This window comes from Mesoplodon densirostris, chromosome 4, assembly GCF_025265405.1.
Source record: "Mesoplodon densirostris isolate mMesDen1 chromosome 4, mMesDen1 primary haplotype, whole genome shotgun sequence".
Lineage (NCBI taxonomy): Eukaryota > Metazoa > Chordata > Mammalia > Artiodactyla > Ziphiidae > Mesoplodon > Mesoplodon densirostris.
Window position 1 is genome coordinate 121,302,806 of NC_082664.1, and position 20,124 is coordinate 121,322,929.

Consider the following 20,124-nt stretch of genomic DNA (forward strand, 5'->3'; position numbering starts at 1 on the left):
CTTCTGGGGTGGGAAACGGGCAGGGTTTAGAATAAGCTCTAGATAAAGGTCATCACTTGAAAGCAGAACTAGGACAGTTCAACCTGTGATAGATGCAAAGCAAACCCACCTTAAGATGTGTTTATTAAGATGTGTTGCTGGGGATTCCTGAGTGATGCCCTGGCTCCGTGGAGGAGCCCTGGAGTTACATGTAGGAAGGTGTGACTGGAATGTGACTGAAAGCAAACAAAACTGCCCTGCCTGTGACTTTCTGGCCCACCCAGCTGAAGCAGGGCTGTGTTATAGGGCAATGAACGCAATGCAGGCTGGATCAAAGGAGCATACAGCCTTCCAGGAGAACCCTGACTAGGAGTATGCAGATATACAAATGTACTCCCTCGTTCCACTCCCTCCAAGTGGATTCCTAGTTTTGAGAAAATGGTTACTGTAGCCAAGAAAACACTTCTGTTCTGTGTGTCTGACATTGTCCAGAGAAAGGGATGATCTGGCCAGCCCGCACAAATGTCCTGGTTTTGTTGGCTGGCCCTAGTGTGGAAATGGGTCTTTAGACTAGTGGAGTTTGATGATGCCACTGTCCATTAAGATAAGCCTATCTGTTACAAAACTTTCTAGAAAGCAATAATGGCAAGTTGTATCAAGAGCCTTTAATAAGTCTATACACTTTGATCCAGCAACTCCACTTCTAATAATTGTCAGAAATTCAAACAGCTTTACACACAATGGTGTACATTAAGGTGTCACCCAGAGTGGTAACAAATGAAAACCTCAGTGTTTGACAATAAGGGAAGAATGTTAAGTAATTGTATACCCATACGTTGGGCTAGCATGAAGCCATTACAAGCGATTTTCAGATAATTGTATTGACAATGGGAAATGGTCATAGTCCATAGTAAGTTTAAGAATTGGGATTCAGAGCTGTGTATCTAATATTATTTTAATTTTATAAAATGATTACATGCATATTCCTAAGTAAAATATTAAAAAGAAATATATCAACCCTTTAGGTATTCATAGCTGGTGATCTTTATTTTCTTCTTTGTATCCCTCACCAAAGAGACAGCTTTTTGTTGTTTATAAAAATAATTGGATAAAGCAATTATACTCCAATAAAATTAATAATAATTGGATCTATTTGTTATTCTACCAAGCTCACCAATTTATCTTATGACAGTAATGTGGAATTCAGAGGTATAGTAGAAAAGGCACATATCCAGCTAGCTGCAGGTTTTAGGCAAGTCACTTCATTTCTCTATACCTGAGTTTCTTCAGCTGTATGATGGGAATGATAATATTTACCTCTCATGGCTATTGTGATTATTTAATAAGGGGAATATAAAGTGATGAGCACATATTAAGTGTTCAATAAATATTGGATTCTTTCTCCTGCTTCCCCCCTCCCCACTCCTATTTTCATTTATACCAATAGGAAGTAATAAAAAGAATGTGAGTATTTAGATCTATGTACCATTCTATTATTCATTATAAATTAATTGGATGGCCTGATAGTTGTGGTTTTTAAAAGCACATGTTTCAGAAAGGAGGAAAATCTCTGTGCTTGAGGAAGATGGCAGGTAACAAGGGGAGGTTTCAGAGAGAACACAGACGTTCTTAACTTCTATTTTCATCTGTCTCCCTATCAAGGAGAAATGCCATCAAACCAGACTGGAGGAAACTGAAGGCCAAGATAGGCACACAGATAGTGGGAAACTACTTTAACCAAATATACAAATTGGACTCTGCCTCACTCTTGGCTGCAACATGAAAAGGAAAGTTGCATTCCGTGGGAGGCCACTGTTCAAATATTGCATAAGTGTCTTTGATCTGGTGGAATTTTTCTTGAACCCCTTAAAACCACACTGAGAGCACTGAGAGTCAGGGGGGCAGAGAGGGGAGAGGATTTGGGAGAAAGAGGTCTTTGGAGAGAATGGTTTGCGTCCTGTGGGTACTTCCCCTTCAACGAGAAAGAGACAGAGAGAGGCTTCAAAGGAGAGCAGTTGGAAGGCAGAGGCTGAGGATGGGACACAGGAAATTGGGGTCTGACTCCTGCCTGAAAAATCTAAAGAATGAGAAGCACACCATTGTAAAGCAATCATACTCCAATAAAGATGTAAAAAAAACCCACAACAAACAAACAAAAAAAGAATGAGAAGGCTTGAAGCACTTGCCAGGCTCAGGGAGTGAAGAGCTAGTTTACAGAAGTACAAGTGAAGAGCTTCCCTACCCTCAAGACTTCTCAGCACCACCCCACCCCAGAGGAGTCAGAATTCCAGGTTAGCACGCTGAAGTAGGAGGAAAGGGGAAAAAAAAAAAAAGATGCCTAACACACAGTTTGACCAGCTGTAAGCTTCCTGCCTGCAGCAGGCCTAGGCTGATGAGGAAGATTTAACTTGCAACAAAGCTCACAGTTCTGCTCCTTATGTAGAGTAGACTTCTGTATCTAAATGGAGACTGTATTGGTGACTTAAAGTGATTATAGAACTTTCATTTGTCATGAGTGATCAGAAAAGTCACGGGACTGACGAATTTTCATCCACAAACAGCAGAAGGATATCGCCCACTGGATTAATTTTAAGAGACAGATGGAGATGAAATAAAGTTGCTTTCTGCTTATACCCCAGAAGTTCACTTGGACCAAATACACTACCTAGCTTGCTTAAATGAGTTTAAGTCAGCTGGTCCAGAAAAACGACCTTCCAGATGGCCACAAGAGTCACCTGTAAAATCTTTGCGATGTCCTGGAAAATGGAGAGCATAGCCAAAAAATGAAAATGTCCTGATTTTGAAATGGGGTGATAGATGAAATTTACAACCTGGCTGATGCGTGCCACCAGCGCCAACACAAATCTTGATGGGGTTATTAAACAGGTGGTTTTCTGAGTACTTTAAAAAGAAAGCGTTTTGGCCAGGAGCGAGTATGGAGTCACTAGGCATAAGTCTAACCTGGTTTCTTTTTTGTATGAATTATTAGATTAGTGGCTCAGGAGGAGGTCATAGACTCAGTGTCTTATTTCTGCGAGGGCTTTTACTAAATCCCTCCTGATTCTCTTGTGCAAAGGTAGAGACCTGTCAGTGGGGACTGAGAAGTAGATTTAGAGTTGGTTGAACAATTGCTCTGCAGGAGTGTTGATGAATGAATCCCTGTCATCCAGGAGGGGGGTCTCTGGAGGCACTCCAGTGGGCTTTGTTCTGGCTCTGTCCAGGTTAATATTTTTTATTAATAACTTGGAAGATGACATAGAAGTCAATTTTATCAAAAGTGTGGAAGACACTAAGGCAGAAGAGATAGTGAACACACGTGAAAGGCTATAAATTTTTTAAAATTTGCAGTCATAACTGCTGACAGTTCGGCAGTGAAAGTTGAAATAGCGGCAACCAGGGCAAAGCCTGCTGAGGGCTGATTCAAGCCATCTTTTCACCCCCTCCAACAAATGCTAACTTGCACGGCCCGCTGTTGCTGCAGGCCCTCTTGGTTACCTAGTTCCCTATGCCACCATCCCCAGGGTCAGCCTCTACCTTACTCTTCTCGTTAACTTAATGACTCCCCAGCTCCTCCCCACAGATGGGTCCCAACATTGACAGGCAAAGCCCACTGCTGCCCTTGAGCTCCATCAGGACCTTCCCAGATTAGGCCCCTGTCCTGACTCAGCCACATTTTAACTCTCTGGGCATCCTGCCAGCTCATGGCCCATTATCAGTCCCCCAGAGCTCTGTGAACAGGACCAGGAATTCCTTTCCCTCCTTCCACCAAGTGTCTACTTGTTTCAACATCCTAATCCCATATATCCATGGGCATAAATATATATGTACTTCCCACCGGTATGCAGTCTCACAGGGATGAACGTCAATTCTGCATTGTTTAAAAATTCAATTATACCAGTACAGAGTGGGGGAGACTTGTCTTGACAAGACTCTACATTGAGCCTTTGGGCCAATTTGCCTAAGACCATTTTGCCTAAAGTCAATTTGCTTAAAGTTCCGGCTGTTAAAAATGTATATCTTTTTTTTAAAGATGTTTTTCTTTTGATGTGGACCATTTTTAAAGTCTTTACTGAATTTGTCACAATATTGCTTCTGTGTTATGTCTTGGTTTTTTGTCTGCAAGGCATGTGGGATCTTAGCTCCCTGACCAGGGATCAAACCTGCATCCCCTGCATTGGAAGGTGAAGTCTTAACCACTGGACCACAAGGGAAGTCCTGAAAATGTTTATCTTAAGAGCACATTTGTGGCTCTTAAGAATAAAATCACTCTGTCTCTATACAGCATTTTGAGTGTTGGATGATTCCTCCTATTGTAAATATTTTGTGAATTTGTAAGCAAATTTAAGGGACTTCTACTTTTATGTCACATTTTTGTAAGTTATTTTTAAACGTACAGTATATCATTTGGCAGATTCTAATAATGTTCTATGCCTAGGTATAGACCCTAGAGAAACCAGCGTATTTTTACACAAAAAGACTTGTGTAACACATATGAGCAGAAAAGTTCATTCCTGTTTTATTCATAATAACCACACACTGGAAATAACACAAGTATCCATCAACACAAGAATAAACAAATTCAGTTATATACATACAATGAATTACTACTTCATGCAACAACATGGATTAATCTCAAAAACATATTGAACAAAAGAAGCCAGGAATGCATGGGTATGATTCTATGTGTATGAAGTTCAAGCAGAGGCAAAAATTAAAATATGGTGGAAGAATTGGTACAGTTCTTATCCAAGAGTAGGAATTGACTGGGAAGGAGCATAAAGGAATTTCCTGGGGTAAGGAAACATTCTATGTCTTGATCTGGAAAGTGGCCACATATGCAAAAAGTCATACATACACAAAAAGTCATCAAGCTCTACTCTTAAGATCTGTGCATTTTACTAGGTATAAATTAATACCTCACTAAATTATTGTTTATATTTCTTTATATTTCATATGTAAGTTTCCACTCAAAAGCACACCAAGTTTGAATATTTTTACTTCTGGTTTGAAGTTTAGTGAGGTTTTTACATACTTTTGGGGGGTAAAGTTTTAATTTTGAAGGAAAATTAGCACACCTTCAGGTTGGTACCTGTTTAGTGAGCTTCACTTCATTTGAATAGTAGACATGTGATACATCCCTCAGCATATTCAACTCCATGACAGTTTAATTTTCATAACATCTAATTGGAAAAGTCATGCCAGGTGATGGATCTGAACACACACGTCAGCACACAGCGTCCCAAGTTCAGGTAATTGTGGATATTTGCATCTGGGATTGAGCCACAAGCAATTTTCCATAAATCATCCTCAGTCTTCACGCCCTTGCCCAAAATAGACAGCTCTCACCCACCCACATCCCATGCTGATCCTAACGGATGGTTGGCAGGCACCAGCTGGTGTCCTGCTTCCATATTCCCGTTAGTTTGGAACAAGGCCAGCCCAATGGGCAGGCTTTGAGTAACTCTAACTGCCTTGAGGTTGCCAGAGGAACGTAGGGGTTGAACTCCTTGTACCATCTCTCAGGGAACAGCTCTGCAGGCCCCACCTGCATGCCCATTCCAGGTCACTCAACTTCTCCTAGGATGAGAGACCCTTACAGAAGCAGCAGCCCAATCCCCCATCCTCTCTCCTTGACAGTAATGTCAAATACAGCCCACATGGAAGTAAAATCAGAACATTCCTCTGTAAATATCCACTGGAAGTTTTGTTAATACATGATTAGTGTTGCTATGGGCAATGCTTGGCAAAATCCCCAACTGGAGCCTGGGCCCCCAGTTCTGGCCATGTAACATTTTTTCCCCTTTTTAGGGGAAGGGAAGGTATTAATAGATTAGGCCTATTGTTTTTAAGCAAGGTAGACTGAGTCCCTGGTGCTCTTTTTTGTAAGATGTCTGTCTGGGAGCCCTGAGGAGAATGAGCATTATCCCCTAATCCCTAGTTAGAGACCCTTTTGTGAAGGAATCCTGTTGGCTTGTTCTTTTGTGCCATAAACAGATTAGGGAGAATCATGTTCCTCTGTGTCCGAAATAAGGTAGAAGGAAGGTGTAAGTAGATTGCATCCTGAGCCATAATATCTGGCCTGGAAGAGAAGAATGAGAGAAATAAGGACCTCCTCTCCCTTTTCTGGAAGAGTAGAAAACAGTGTGGATAATGCTTTCATTATTTTATTATTATTTGTTTTTTGATGGTACATTTGGTAGAGATTAAAGGGTTTTCGCCAGTCTCTCAAAACTCAGCTTGGCTTTGAGGAAGAAAGTCCCCAAGTTTAGCAGGCCCTGAAACAGATGTCTCTAGTGTCTTAGCTAATAAACCCACCAGGCTCTTGGGTGAGTGATCAGGCATATCAAAAAGGTTAGAAGCGCAACCTCTAGAGTCAAACTGACCAAGGGTTGAATCCTGACCAGCCAATTTACCTCTAGTTTACAGGCCTCATCTACATCTCATGGTGTAGAGTTAATAACTACACCACCAGGTCATTATGAGAGTTAGATGATACATGTAAAGCACTAAGAAATAATAATTCTTATTTATTGTTGTTCTCAAGAAAACACACAGGAGGTGCTGCATCCCATTTTGGGGGTTTGGAGATTTAAGAGGAAACATAAAGTGGGAAATAGTCTATGACAAAATATCAGATCATGGGAGGTCTGGAAATCTTGAAATACGAGGAACAGTTAAGGAAACTAAGGGTGTTTTGCTTGGAAGAGAAAGAATTGTCTACTTGAAGGGCTACATAGTATGCCAGTAGTGGCTAAAAAGCCACCTGACAAGGATGTCCTGTGCCGGATGGCACCTTTCAGCTCTAAATGAAATTCTGATCCCCCAAAAGGCTCTGCCCTGAAAGCAGCAGAAATTGGGGGCGGGGGGGCGGGGGGTAAAGGCTGTGACGCATGGTTAGCAGCTGATATCCAGGGCCCCCTGTTGGAAGATGCTGAGCAGACACAAGCCTGGCCCTCTGGCTGGGCCAGAAGGACCTGGGACCCAGAACAGCCCAGGGAGGGAAGCAGGTAGTGGTTTATCCCAGTTGGACCAGAGAGGTCTTTTGGAAAGATCCTAACACTATTCCTAGTATTTTGTCCAGTTTCAGGAGAGGCTACCTCAGGTCACAAAAGCACTCCTCCTGGGTGGAGTGGAGTTTGTTTCCTTGTGGTCTGGCCAGGAAGCGCCCAGCTGGGTGGCCAAGAGGCTGGCTGCCTTGGCTGGAAGGCTGAATGACTGGCCAACTGGTGCATCTCCAGGGAGCAGATTGATCCGCCTCGACTGGCCGGTCCTCCAGCCGCTGTCGCTGCCTGCAGAGCGTCCCCCTCCAGCCAGCTGCTTTTCTCATTGCGAGGCTTGTAAATGGCGTGATTTACGACTGTGCTCATCCATGCTGGCCCCCGGGTATACACGCTTTCCCTTCCAGGCAGGAAAGTGAATAATGAACTAATCACCCTGCTTCGAGTTCAATACGGAGCTGAGTGTTTGCAGATCTTTATTGTACTGTGCAAGCCAAGTCGAACCGCTCCATTTACACTCCTGATTCATTTAAGTTTGTACAATTCTGCCTGCTCCTGGGGAGTTGCAGGCTCATGGCTTCTTGGTCTTGGAGAAAGCCTCACGTGTCCCTCCCAGCCATCCTCTCCCCTAAGAGTGGATGCCAAAGACTCCTGGGAGCTCAGAGAAGCCAAGCCACTTCCTGAGAGACTGCTGTCTGGGATGTCTCATGTCCCAAATGGTGCTGTTTAGGGCATCTCTCAGCATCAACAGAGATAGCTGATGCCAGCTGGTGTGTGTAGCACAGAGACGGCACACAGGAAATGCTTGTTGAATGAAGGACCCTGGCTCCACAGACACAAAACTAATGTTTTGCAGTCAAAACAAACTAATGTTTATCAAAACTAATGGCTTGCAGTCATGGCTATTCTGGTTTCTCTTTTCCCTTGTTCAGGTTCTGTAGGACTTTAGAGCAGAGTTTTCACTAGGTCTCAGATCTGTTGAGATCTGAGTGATGAGATGGGGCAAATTCTTTCTCAAGTTCACTGGGAAGCAGTAGGATGTCAAGTCTGCGTTTGAAGATTTGGAGCTTTCCCAGCTTTGGCCACTTTTCTTCACCTCTCAGAAACCAAAGTCTTAAACAGGTACCTTTACCCAGTGCTTGAATAAGAAAAGCAGTAGACCTCAGGGCTCTGGACAGAGAAGGCTGATCTGGGCTTCATCCTGATGGGCTCCAAGAAAGGGACACGTGTAGTCTGAAGACATATTCATGTCAGACTGCAGCTGAGATACTGCCTCATCCACTTCATGATCCAGCCTTCCCACTCTGCACACCTTGGTCCTACAGCCCAGCAGGACCTCCACACCCAAGCTTCTCTTTTGTGAAGCTTTTGTTCACATTGTTCTGTTCTCTGAGCCCTTGCTTCCTGCCCTGCTACTTGCTGGGGTGCCTTCTCCCCCCCAACTCCTCAAGAACTGCCTCTACAGCTATCTCCCCATGAAACCTCCAGGCTTCCTCTTATCAGTGTCGTCTCTCTTCCTTTTGGTCTTAGCCACACTGGTGGCTTAGCATTTGGTCTGAATGCTCATCCCTCATTTAGACCTTCTCTAACTTTCCCCCATTCCCTTGTCTCCTGGCCAACTGGGCACGGCTTCTGCATTCTCACTCTAGTCACTGGTAAAGTGTGAGGACAAGAAGGAGCTGAGGGCAGCCCCTCAGCCACCATTAGGAACCTCATTACAGACCAGCCGTGACTGCCTTCTTTCATCCACTAAACAAAATCATTTACAGAGCCCCTGCTCTGCCCAGGCAACAATGAACATGGCTTCACCTCTTCTGGTTTCTCCCCTCCTCACTCCAGCCACATCAACTTTCTATATACCCTCAACTCTGCCGTGATCCCTCCTGCCCCAGGGCCTTGGTATATGTTCTTCTCTATGCCTGGAGCATTCATACTCTCCTTCTCTCCTAGTTTATTCATTCTGATCTTTCAGAGCTCAACTCAAACACCAGTTCTCCAAGAGAGACCATCCTGGAACCACCAACACCAGTGATCCTGTCTCTTGCCCCTTGGGCTGGATGTTTTCTCTGAAACTCTAATCACAACTCTAATTACAATGAGTAATTATGTAATCAGTTGTTTAATATTCACCCCACCCCGCCCTGAGATGTAAGCTCTCTGAGGGCAGGGCCATGTCTGCCTTGCTCACTGCTCTGTTTTTATTGTCTAGAACAGGACCTTATACACTGGAAGTGCTCAATAAGTACCATTTAAATAAATAAATACAATGTATAATGAAAGACATTTAAAGATCTCTTCTTACATTTCAATCTAGTAAACCTATCAATAGGGGAAATGTGGTCAGTGGGCATGATAGCCAGCCACTGGTGGTCTCCATTCCTCTTGCCATTCCAAGTGCTAGTGATGGTGCTCTTCATCTTGCAAGATGTTGCTCACATACGACACTGCAGGCAGAGTTGGAAACAGGAGTCATCCTGGGAACAATACCTACCGGGGATTAGAGTTTTTCATACACTCCATCATAGAAGATCCAGGGGCTACATCTTATAAGATTCAGACAGACATGGGGTGAGCTGTGCATGTCCACCTGCCATCATCTGAAATCAAATGGAGTGTAGAGTAGGGGCATATGTAGAACTTATGAAAACATAAAATTAGTAGAATATTATTTACTATAAGAATCAGAAAAGAATTAGAAAATCATTTGTCATCCTTAACAGGATGCAGAAAGACACAATGTCTATAAAACTGGAGTATTATCAGAGCCTAAGTGATCTAGGGGAAAGGAAATACCCACCTCCAGTTAGCTCTAGCCTCCCATGTGGGAGGCTAGAAATACACAAATCCAGCCACTCTAGCCATCCTCTCCCACCTAAAGATGGGTCAAAACTGAGAAACACTTGTGAAGCTCACAGTTCAGAGGCATATGCTCACTAAAAGACTGAACCCTAATCACAAGACTATAGAATGCTTCCCCTCCCCCACACCTCCCCACCACATTACTAAAGGCCTATATTCAGCAGTTCCTTCTACCTGGTACATCAAGTCCAGCTATCAAGAAAAAAAATACAATGCATAATAACAGGCAAAAAACAATTTTTTTACAGCTTTATTGGAATATAATTGCTTTACAATGATGTGTTAGTTTCTGCTTTATAACAAAGTGAATCAGTTATACATACACATATGTTCCCATATCTCTTCCCTCTTGCAAAAAACACAATTTGAAGAGACAGAGCAAGTGTCAGAACCAGTCCTGGCAGGGAAGTTGAAATTACCATACCAGGAATTTAAAACAACTATGATTAATACACTCAGGGCTCTCATGTATAAAGTAGACAGCATGCAAGAACACATGGATAATGTAAGCAGAGAGATGGATATCCTAAAAAAGAATCAAGCTAGAGATCAAAAACACTGTAACAGAAATGAAGAATGTCTTTGATGGGCTCATTATTAGACTGGACACAGCTGAGGAAAGAATCTCTGAGCTGGAAGATATATCAATAGAATGCTCCAAAACTGAAAAGCAAAGGGAACAAAGACTGGGGGAAAAGCCAGAACAGAATATCCAAGGACCATGGGACAATTCTAAAAGTGTGACATACATGTAGTGGGGATACCAGAAGGAGAAGAAAGAGAGAAAGGAAGAGAAGAAATGTTTGAAACAATAATGACTGAGAATTTCTCCAAAGTAATGTCTGTAAACCACAGATCCAATAAGCTTAGAGGACAGTAAGCAAGATAAATGCTGGGGAATAAAAAACAAACTTAGGTATATCATTTTCAAACTAAAGAAAGTCACAGGCAAAGAAATTCCCTGAAAGAAGCCAGAGAGGGGAAAACATCTTACATACAGAGGAGCAAAGATAAGAATTACATCAGACTTCTCCTCAGAAACCTCTTATGCAAGCACTAAGAGAGTGCAGTAAAACATTTTTTTACTTTATTGAAGTATAATTGATTTACAATGTTGTGTTAATTTCTGCTGTACAGCAAAGTGACTCAGTTATATATATTTTTTCTTTTTTGTGTTCTTTCCCATTATGGTTTATCACAGGACATTGAATATAGTTCCCTGTGCTATACAGTAGGACCTTGTTGTTTATCCATTCTATATGTAATAGTTTGCATCTGCTAATCCCAAACTCCCAATCCTTCCCTCCCCCACCTCTCCTCTCCCTTGGCAACCACAAGTCTGTTCTCTATGTCTGTGAGTCTGTTTCTGTTTTGTAGATATGTTCACTTGTGTCGTATTTTAGATTCCACATATAAGTGATATCATATGGTGTTTATCTTTCTATTTCTGACTTACTTCGCTTAGTATGATAATCCCTCCATCCATCCATGTTGCTGCAAATGGCATTATTCCATTCTTTCTTATGGCCAAGTAATATACCATTGTATGTATATACCACATCTACCTTATCCATTCATCTGTTGATGGACATTTAGGTTCTTTCCATGTCTTGGCTATTGTAAATAGTGCTGCAATGAACATAGGGGTGCATGTATCTTTTTGAATTACAGTTTTCTCTGGATATATGCCCAGGAGTGGAATTGCTGGATCATATGGCAACTCTATTTTTAGTTTTTTGAGGAACCACCATACTGTTTTTCATAGTGGCTGCACCAGTTTACATTCCCACCAACAGTGTAAGAGGATTCCCTTCTCTCCACACCTTCTCCAGCATTTATTATTTGTAGACATTTTAATGATGGCCATTCTGACCGGTGTGAGGTGATACCTCATTGTAGTTTTCATTTGCATCTCTCTAATAATTAGCAATGATGAGCATATTTTCACATGCCTATTGGTCATCTGTGTCTTCTTTGGAGAAATGTCTATTCAGATCTTCTGCCCATATTTCTACTGGGTTTTTTGTTTTTTTTTTTTGCTATTGAATTGTATGAGCTGTTTGTATATTTTTGAAATTAAGCCCTATCAGTCGCATCATTTGCAAATATTTTCTCCCAGTCCATAGTTTGTCTTTTCATTTTGTTTATGGTTTCCTTTGCTGTGCCATAGCTTGTAAGCTTGATTAGGTCCTATTTGTTTATTTTTGCTTTTATTTCTATTGCCTTGGGAGACTGACTTAAGAAAGCATTTGTGCGATTTATGTCAGAGAATGTTTTGCCTATGTTCTCTTCTAGGAGTTTTATGGTGTCTTCTCTTATATTTAAGTCTTTAAGCCATTTTGAGTTTATTTTTGTGTATGGTGACAGGGTGTGTTCTAATGTCATTAGTTTACATGTGGCTGTCCAACTTTCCCTACACCACTTACTGGAGAGACCGTCTTTTCACCATTGCCTCCTTTGTTAAAGATTAATTGTCCATAGGTCTGTGGGTTTATTTCTGGGCTCTCTTTTCTGTTCCATTTATGCGTATGTCTGTTTTTGTGCCAATACCATGCTATTTTGATTACTGTAGCTTTGTAGTATTGTCTGAAGTCTGGAAGGGTGATGCTTCCTGCTTTGTTCTTTTTCCTTGGGGTTGCTTTGGCAATTCTGTGTCTTTTATGAGTTTGTATAAATTTTAGGATTATTTTGTTCTAGTTCTGTAGAAAATGTCACTGGTAATTTGATAGGGATCACATTGAATCTGTAGATTGTTTTGGGTAGTATGGCCATTTTAACAATACTAATTCTTTCTTTTTTTTTAGTGTTGACTTTTTTATTAATTTTTATTGGAGTATAGTTGCTTTCACAATATTAATTCTTAAGTGGAATAAAATATTTAAAGTGTTGAGAGAAAAAAATCTCCAGTCTAGAACTCTGTGTCCTGAAAAATTATCATTCAGAAATGAAGGAGAAATAAAGACTTTTTCAGAGAAACTAAAATTAAGGGAATTTGTTACCAATAGACCTGCCTTGCAAGAAATGTTAAAAGAAGTTTTTTTTAGAGAATAGGTAAACAATATAGTTCAGAAATATGGATTTACTTAAAGAAAGGGAGAGCACTGAAGGAGAAGTAAGTGAAGATAAAATAAAAACTTATTTTTCTTGTTCTGAATTGATCTAAAAATAATAATTTGTTCAAAATAATAGCAACAATGTGTTTGAATATATATCTCTATATATGCTTATGTATGTTTATACATAAGTTAAATGAATGATGACAGTGATACAAGGGCTGGGAGGGAGAAATTAGGACACTTTCATTATTATAAGGTACTCATACTACCTGCGAAGCAGTAAAATGTTATTGAAAATGGACTTGTAAAGGTGTATTACAAACTCTAGAGGTACCACCGAAAAAAAAGTTTTAAAAAACAAGTATAACTAATATGCTAAGAAAAGAGAGAAAATGAAATCATACAAAATGCTCAATTAAAACTACAAGAGGCAGAAAAAGAGTGGAAGACAAAAATAGGAACAATAAACAAGAAAAATACATAGAAAATAGTAACAAATATGGTAGATAGTAATCCAACTGTATCAATGATCACTTTGAACGTCAGTGGTCTAAATGCATCAATTAAAAAGCAGATTGTCAGAGTGCATCAAAAACAAGACCCAACTAGATGTTCTCTATAAGAAACCCAGTTTAAATATAAAGACACATATAGAGTTTGTTTTTTATAAATTTATTTTATTTATTTATTTTTGGCTATGTTGGGTCTTCGGTAGCTGCGCGTGGGCTTTCTCCAGTTGTGGCTAGTGGGAGCTACTCTTCTTTGTGGTGCATGGGCTTCTCATTGTTGTGGCTTCTCTTGTTGTGGAGCGTGGGCTCTAGGCACATGGGCTTCAGTAGTTGTGGCTCATGGGCTCTAGAGTGCAGGATCAGTAGCTGTGGTGCACAGGATTAGTTGCTCCATGACATGTGGTCTCTTCCCGGACCAGGGCTCAAACCTGTGTCCACTGCATTGGCAGGCAGATTCTTAACTACTGCACCACCAGGGAAGTCCCTAAAGACACATATAGATTTAAAGTAAATGGATGGAGGAAAATATACCATGATAACAATAATCAAAAGAAAGCAAGAATAGCCATATTAATTTCAGACAGATCAGACTTCAGAGAAAGGAAAGTTATTTGAGATAAAAAGGGCATTACATAATGATAAAGAGATCAATTCTCCAAGAAGACAGTACCAAATTCTGGCAAGGATGTGGAGCAACAGAAACTCTGATTCATTGCTGGTGGGAATGCAAAATGGTACAGCTACTTTGGAAGACAGTTTGGCAGTTTCTTACAAAACTAAAATATACTTTTTTTTTTACATGTTTTATCATTTTATTAGGAATAATTCCAGATGGGTTACGAATAAAACTTATTCATTGAGTTTGATGAGTTTTCCAAAAACTCTTAATGAAGACATGTTCACCAATAAATGATAAAACATCAGCAGAACTATCATATACTGGGCAAAGAGTCAGGATGATACCAAAAGCAACATGCAACATAAAAAAGATACAATATAAAGGAAGACAATCTGCTGAGTATTAAAAATCATCTCAATATGAACTCTTTGCAATTAGCACAGAACTTATTAGCTATCAAATCCAAACCACACCAAGGTAAGCTTGGCTGATAGAAGCCAGGAATCAATAATGGGGGGAAATATAAGCTCCTCAGTGCAAAAGAACTGAATAGTGTTTTGGAGCATTTCCCTGGCTGGTACAAGCAGTATTCAAAACTCTTTTTGAAAAAAAAAAGTCTTTTTGGCAAGGGAGAAAAATAAAGACAAATGGAATGCTACATTTTTAAAATCAGCAGACTGTCGCAGGAATGATAAAGGTATCAGTAAAGTAGCAAGGAGATAACTTTAAAACATTATTTGTTGTGGGCTCAAAAAAACATTCAAAATGGATTTATTTAAAGGTGTCACGTTAGCTATGTCCAGGCATTTAGGCTTAAGGAAAGTAACATTAAAAGAGGACACTTTTTTTCCCCAAGTTAAGAGAATCTCTTTAAAACCAAGCATATTGCTAAATGGCAACATTATACTTGGTAAACAATAATTGGCAACAAAATAAACGCTGTACTATTCTGCCCAAACCAGTCCCAGATACTGTTAATTAACCAAGATGCAAACTAATTTTGTTGTAACAAGCCTAGACCAATTCCATCAAACATGTCCTTGGTTAGATATCCAGTTTCATTTAACGTTTTGAAAGCTCATTTGACAGCCAGTCAAGTCTCTCATACAGACCAGTTCCTTGTGTAGCACAAGTGGCTTGAACATACCATGTTCTGTTACAAAGAGACTGAGGACCTAACTTATCTGTCATTTCACTAATGGCCATAGCATTCGGCAAATCCTGTTTGTTTGCAAAAAGCACAAACATGGCATCTCACAGCTCATCTTCCTGAAGCATTTCTGCAGCTCTTCTGCTCCTTCCTGAATTCTTTCATGATCATTGCTATCGACCACAAAAATAAGACCCTGGGTACTTTGGAAGTAATGCCTCCAGAGAGGCCTAATTTTATCTTGACCACCAACATCACATACTGTGAAACAAATGCTCTTATATTCTACTGTTTCCACATTAAAACCAATGATAAGAATGGTAGTGACTATCTCTCCTAACTTCAGTTTATGCAGAATGGTCATCTTGCCAGCAGCATCCAATCCAGCCATCAAAATGCACATCTGCTTCTTGCTGAAGAGACAGGAGAAGAGGGAGGAGATGGTGAAGCCCATGGTGGTAGTGGCACTTGCGAAGGGCAGGAGCAGAAGGGGTTTGGGGTGACCCCGGGCCTTCTTTCACGCTCCTGGCAAACTGAGGGAGGAAAGAGGAGCTGAGGGCCGCAGGGATGGCTCACTAGCCGGTGTGTACGATGGAGCTCCCCTCTGGGACGGGAATTAGCAGGGTGATGACCTGCTCAATGACTCTAAAATACTGTTATCATGTGATCTATCAATCTCACTCCTTGGTATTTACCCCAATGAGTTGAAAACTCATGCCCACACAAAAACCTGCAAACAGATATTTATAACAGTTTTATTCATAATTGTCAAAACTTGGAAGCACCGAAATGTCCTTCAGTAGGTGAATGGATAAATAAATTGTGATACATCCAGACAATGGAATATTATTCAGCGCTAAAGAGAAAAGAGCTATCAAGCCACAAAAAGACATGAAGGAAACTTCAGTGCATGTTACTTAGTGAAAGAAGCCAATCTGAAAAGCCTACACACCATATAATTCCAACTCTATGATATTCTGGAAAAGACAAAACTATGAAGACAGTAAAAAGATCAGTGCTTGCCAGGGTTTGTTGGGGAGAGGGATGAACGGGTGGAACACAGAGGCTTTTTAGGGCAGTGAAAGTATTCTACATAATACTGTAGTCGTGGGTACATGGCATTTTACATTTGCCTAAACCCATAGAATATACAACACAAACAGTGAACCCTAACGTAAACTGTGGGCTTTAGTTAATAATAACATATCAATATTGGTCCATCAGCTGTAACAAATGTACCAGACTAATGCAAAATGCTAATAATTGGAGAAATTGGGGTTGGGAAGTGAAGGGAACTCTCTGTACTTTCTGCTCAATTTTTCTGTAAACCTAAAACGGCTTAACAGTTTTTAAAGTCTATTAACTAAAAAAAACAAGAACATCAACAACATGGAAGTAATGACATTAAATGATTGGCAAGTCATCTTGGATCCTGAATTCAGCTGAACTGCATGTACTCAGGGACAGTCTATAAGCCGAAGGCAAAGCTAGACCCCCAAAGTGCTTCCTTGGTGAGTTTTCTGCTGTTTTCTTTAAGTTGCAGCCATGTCTGAACTCTGGTTTTGCCATTTCTCTACAACTTGCCCCGTTTGACAACTTGAACAATCGCAGCTCTCTTCTGGCCCAGCACTTACTAACAGGGGTTGCATCCTTATGCTGTTGGTATTGTATGCTGAGGAAATTACTAAACACATTTTTTTATCTTTCCCTTTACAAAATAGAGCTGCATAAAGTGACATAGCAATCATTTTCACAATTAGGGAACTCGAGTAGTCGAGAAGCTAATCAATTATACTGTACAGTGCTCAAAGGCTCAGAAATTTGCAGGACCGGATACCTCTGGAAGTAGGAGTAAAGGTAGATCTGAAAAGAGAAAGGTAGTGAAAGTCAGCTAAAGAAACAGTTAGACTCCCCCCCCACACCTCCCCCCCACCACCACCACCGACCATGCCCTCATCCACTTAGCTCAGCTAGGGAATAGCCCCTGCCTCACTCTGCAGAAAACTGTAGGTTTATTCTCTGGAGAGCACAAAACAAGTCCTAAGAAACACCAGACTCAATTGAAGGCAGGGATTACATACTGGAAGTTGAAGCATCCTGCTCTCTTCTCACACTTGGATTTCAGAATCCTAGAAACAATACATGGCTTCTGGTAGGTTTCTATGGGGAGTCTAACCAGTCTAAAAGGGGGAAAAAAAACTATTCAGTGAAGCCTCAGTTGACAAGTCTTTCACACTGGCCTGATTATCCAATCATCTTTTTAGTGCCCTACACCTTGAGCAGAGCATATGAAGACAACATCATTAGTTACCAAGGAAATGTAAGTCAAAACCATAATGAGATAACATTACATACCACTAGAATGACTAAAATTAAAAAGACTGTTAATACTAAGTGTTGGTGAAGATGCAGAGCAATTAGAACTCTCATACATTGCTGATGGGAATGTAGAAACAGTGCAACCACTTTGGGAAAATGGTTTGACAAATTTTTTTTATATAAAGTTAAGAATATCCTTACCATAAACCCCAGCAATTCTACAACTTGGTATTTACCCAAGAGAAATGAAGACATTTGTCCATGCAATACATTGTACACAAATATTCATAACAGCTTTATGCCTAATAGCTTCAACTGGAAACAAACCAAATGTCCATCTCTAAATGAATGGATAAACAAATTGTGCTCTATTAATGTAATGGGATACTATTCAGCAATAAAAAAGGAAATAAACTACAGATTCACGCATCATTAATGAATCTAAGAAACATTACACATGAAGTCATTTGTATGGAATTCTAGAGCAAGCAAAACTAATCTGTTGTGGCATGAAGCAGATCACTGTTTGCCTAAGGTTGGAGTTGGGGGAATAATGACTATAAAGGGTACCAGGGGTGATGGAAATATTCTACATCTTGATTGTAGTGCTGGTTACATGGGTATATACCCATAAATACATGTTAAAATTGGTACATTTATTGTATGTAAATTATACCAGTGGAATGAGAATACAAATTGTATCTCATAAAGTTTACTTTCTAAAAAACTTCATTACATATTCAGGATCATTGGACATTTGAGAAAAGCATTTAATATGGGAGAAAGAGGCCAAGAGAAATAACCAGAAAAAGTAAGCTGAAGAAAACAGACTGTGTATGGGACAAAAAAAGACTTTAATGAAAACTTACCATTAATATCCTCAGAGATATACCTTGCTTCAAAAAAATGATACAACACCTACAAAATAAGAAAGATTGCTATAGTGAAATAATATTCAGAGAACAAAAAAAGAGCTCTTATAAATTAAAAGTACAACAGCAAAAAAATTTTAACTGAATAGAAATGTTGGAAGATTATCTTTATTTATTTTTTATATTGGAGTATATTTGATTTACAATGTTGTATTAGTTTCAGGTGTACAGCAAAGTGATTTAGTTATACATATACATATATCTATTCTTTTTCAGATTTTTTTCCCATATAGGTTATTACAGAATACTGAGTAGAGTTCCCTGTGCTATACAGTAGGTCCTTGTTGATTATCTATTTTATATATAGTGCTGTGTATATGTTAATCCCAACCTCCTAATTTATCCCTCCCCCTATATTTCCCCTTTCGTAACCATAAGTTTGTTTTCTAAGTCTGTGAGTCAGTTTCTATTTTGTAAATAAGTTCATCTGTATCATTTTTTTTAGATTCCACATATAAGTGATATCATGTGATATTTGTCTTTCTCTGTCTGACTTACTTCACTTAGTATGATAATCTCTAGGTCCAACCATGTTAATGTAAGTGGCATTATTTCATTCTTTTTTATGACTGAGTAATATTCCATTGTATATATGTACCGCATCTTTCTTATCCATTCCTCTGTCGATGGACATTTAGGTTGCTTCCATGTCTTGGCTATTGTAAATAGTGCTACAATGAACATTGGGGTGCATGTATCTTTTCAAAGCATGGTTTTCTCTGGATATATGCCCAGGAGTGGGATTGCTGGATCATATGATAGCTCTATTTTTAGTTTTTTAAGGAACCTCCATACTGTTTTTCATAGTGGCTACACCAATTTACATTCCCAACAGCAGTGTAGGAGGGTTCCCTTTTGTCCACACCCTCTCCAGCATTTATTATTTGCAGACTTTTTTATGATGGCCATCTGACTGGTGTGAGGTGATACCTCATTGTAATTTTGATTTGCATTTCTTTAATAATTAGCAATGTTGAGCATCTTTTCATGTGATTTTTGACCATCTGTATGTCTTCTTTGCAGAAATGTCTATTTAGATCTCCTGCCAATTTTTTGATTGGGTTGTTTGCTTTTTTGATATTGAGCTGCATGAGCTGTTTGTATATTTTGGAGATTAATCCCTTGTCAGTTGCATCATTCGCAAATATTTTCTCCCATTTTGTGCATTGTCTTTTCATTTTGTTTATGGTTTCCTTTGTTGTACAAAAGCTTTTAAGTATAATTAGGTCCCATTTGTTTATTTTTGTTTTTATTTTCATTACTCTAGGAGGTGGATCCAAAAAGATACTGCAGCAATTTATGTCAAAGTGTGTTCTGCCTATGATTTCCTCTAAAAGTTTTATAGTATCCAGTCTTACATTTAGGCCTTTGATACATTTTGAGTTTGTTTTTGTGTATGGTGTTAGGGAGTGTTCTAATTTCATTTTTTAGATGTAGTTGTCTAGTTTTCGCAGTACCACTTATTGAAGAGACTCTCTTTTCCCCATTGTGTATTCTTGCCTCCTTTGTCATAGGTTAATTGACCATTGGTGCATTGATTTATTTCTGGGCTTTCTATCCTGTTCCATTGATCTATATGTCTGTTTTTGTGCCAGTACCATACTCTTTTAATGACTGTAACCTTGTAGTATAGTCTGAAGTCAGGGAGCCTGATTCCTCCAGCTCTGTTTTTCTTTCTCAGGATTGCTTTGGCTATTTGGGGT

General features: G+C 39.8%; 1 protein-coding gene and 1 pseudogene across 1 annotated transcript in view; one reads left to right on the forward strand and one right to left on the reverse strand.

Moving 5' to 3' along the window:
- Positions 1–20,124, forward strand: part of ADPGK (ADP dependent glucokinase) — a 183,625-nt gene that overhangs the window by 24,164 nt on the left and 139,337 nt on the right. The window lies entirely within an intron of this gene.
- LOC132487482 (ADP-ribosylation factor 4-like) lies at positions 14,960–15,624 on the reverse strand (annotated as a pseudogene).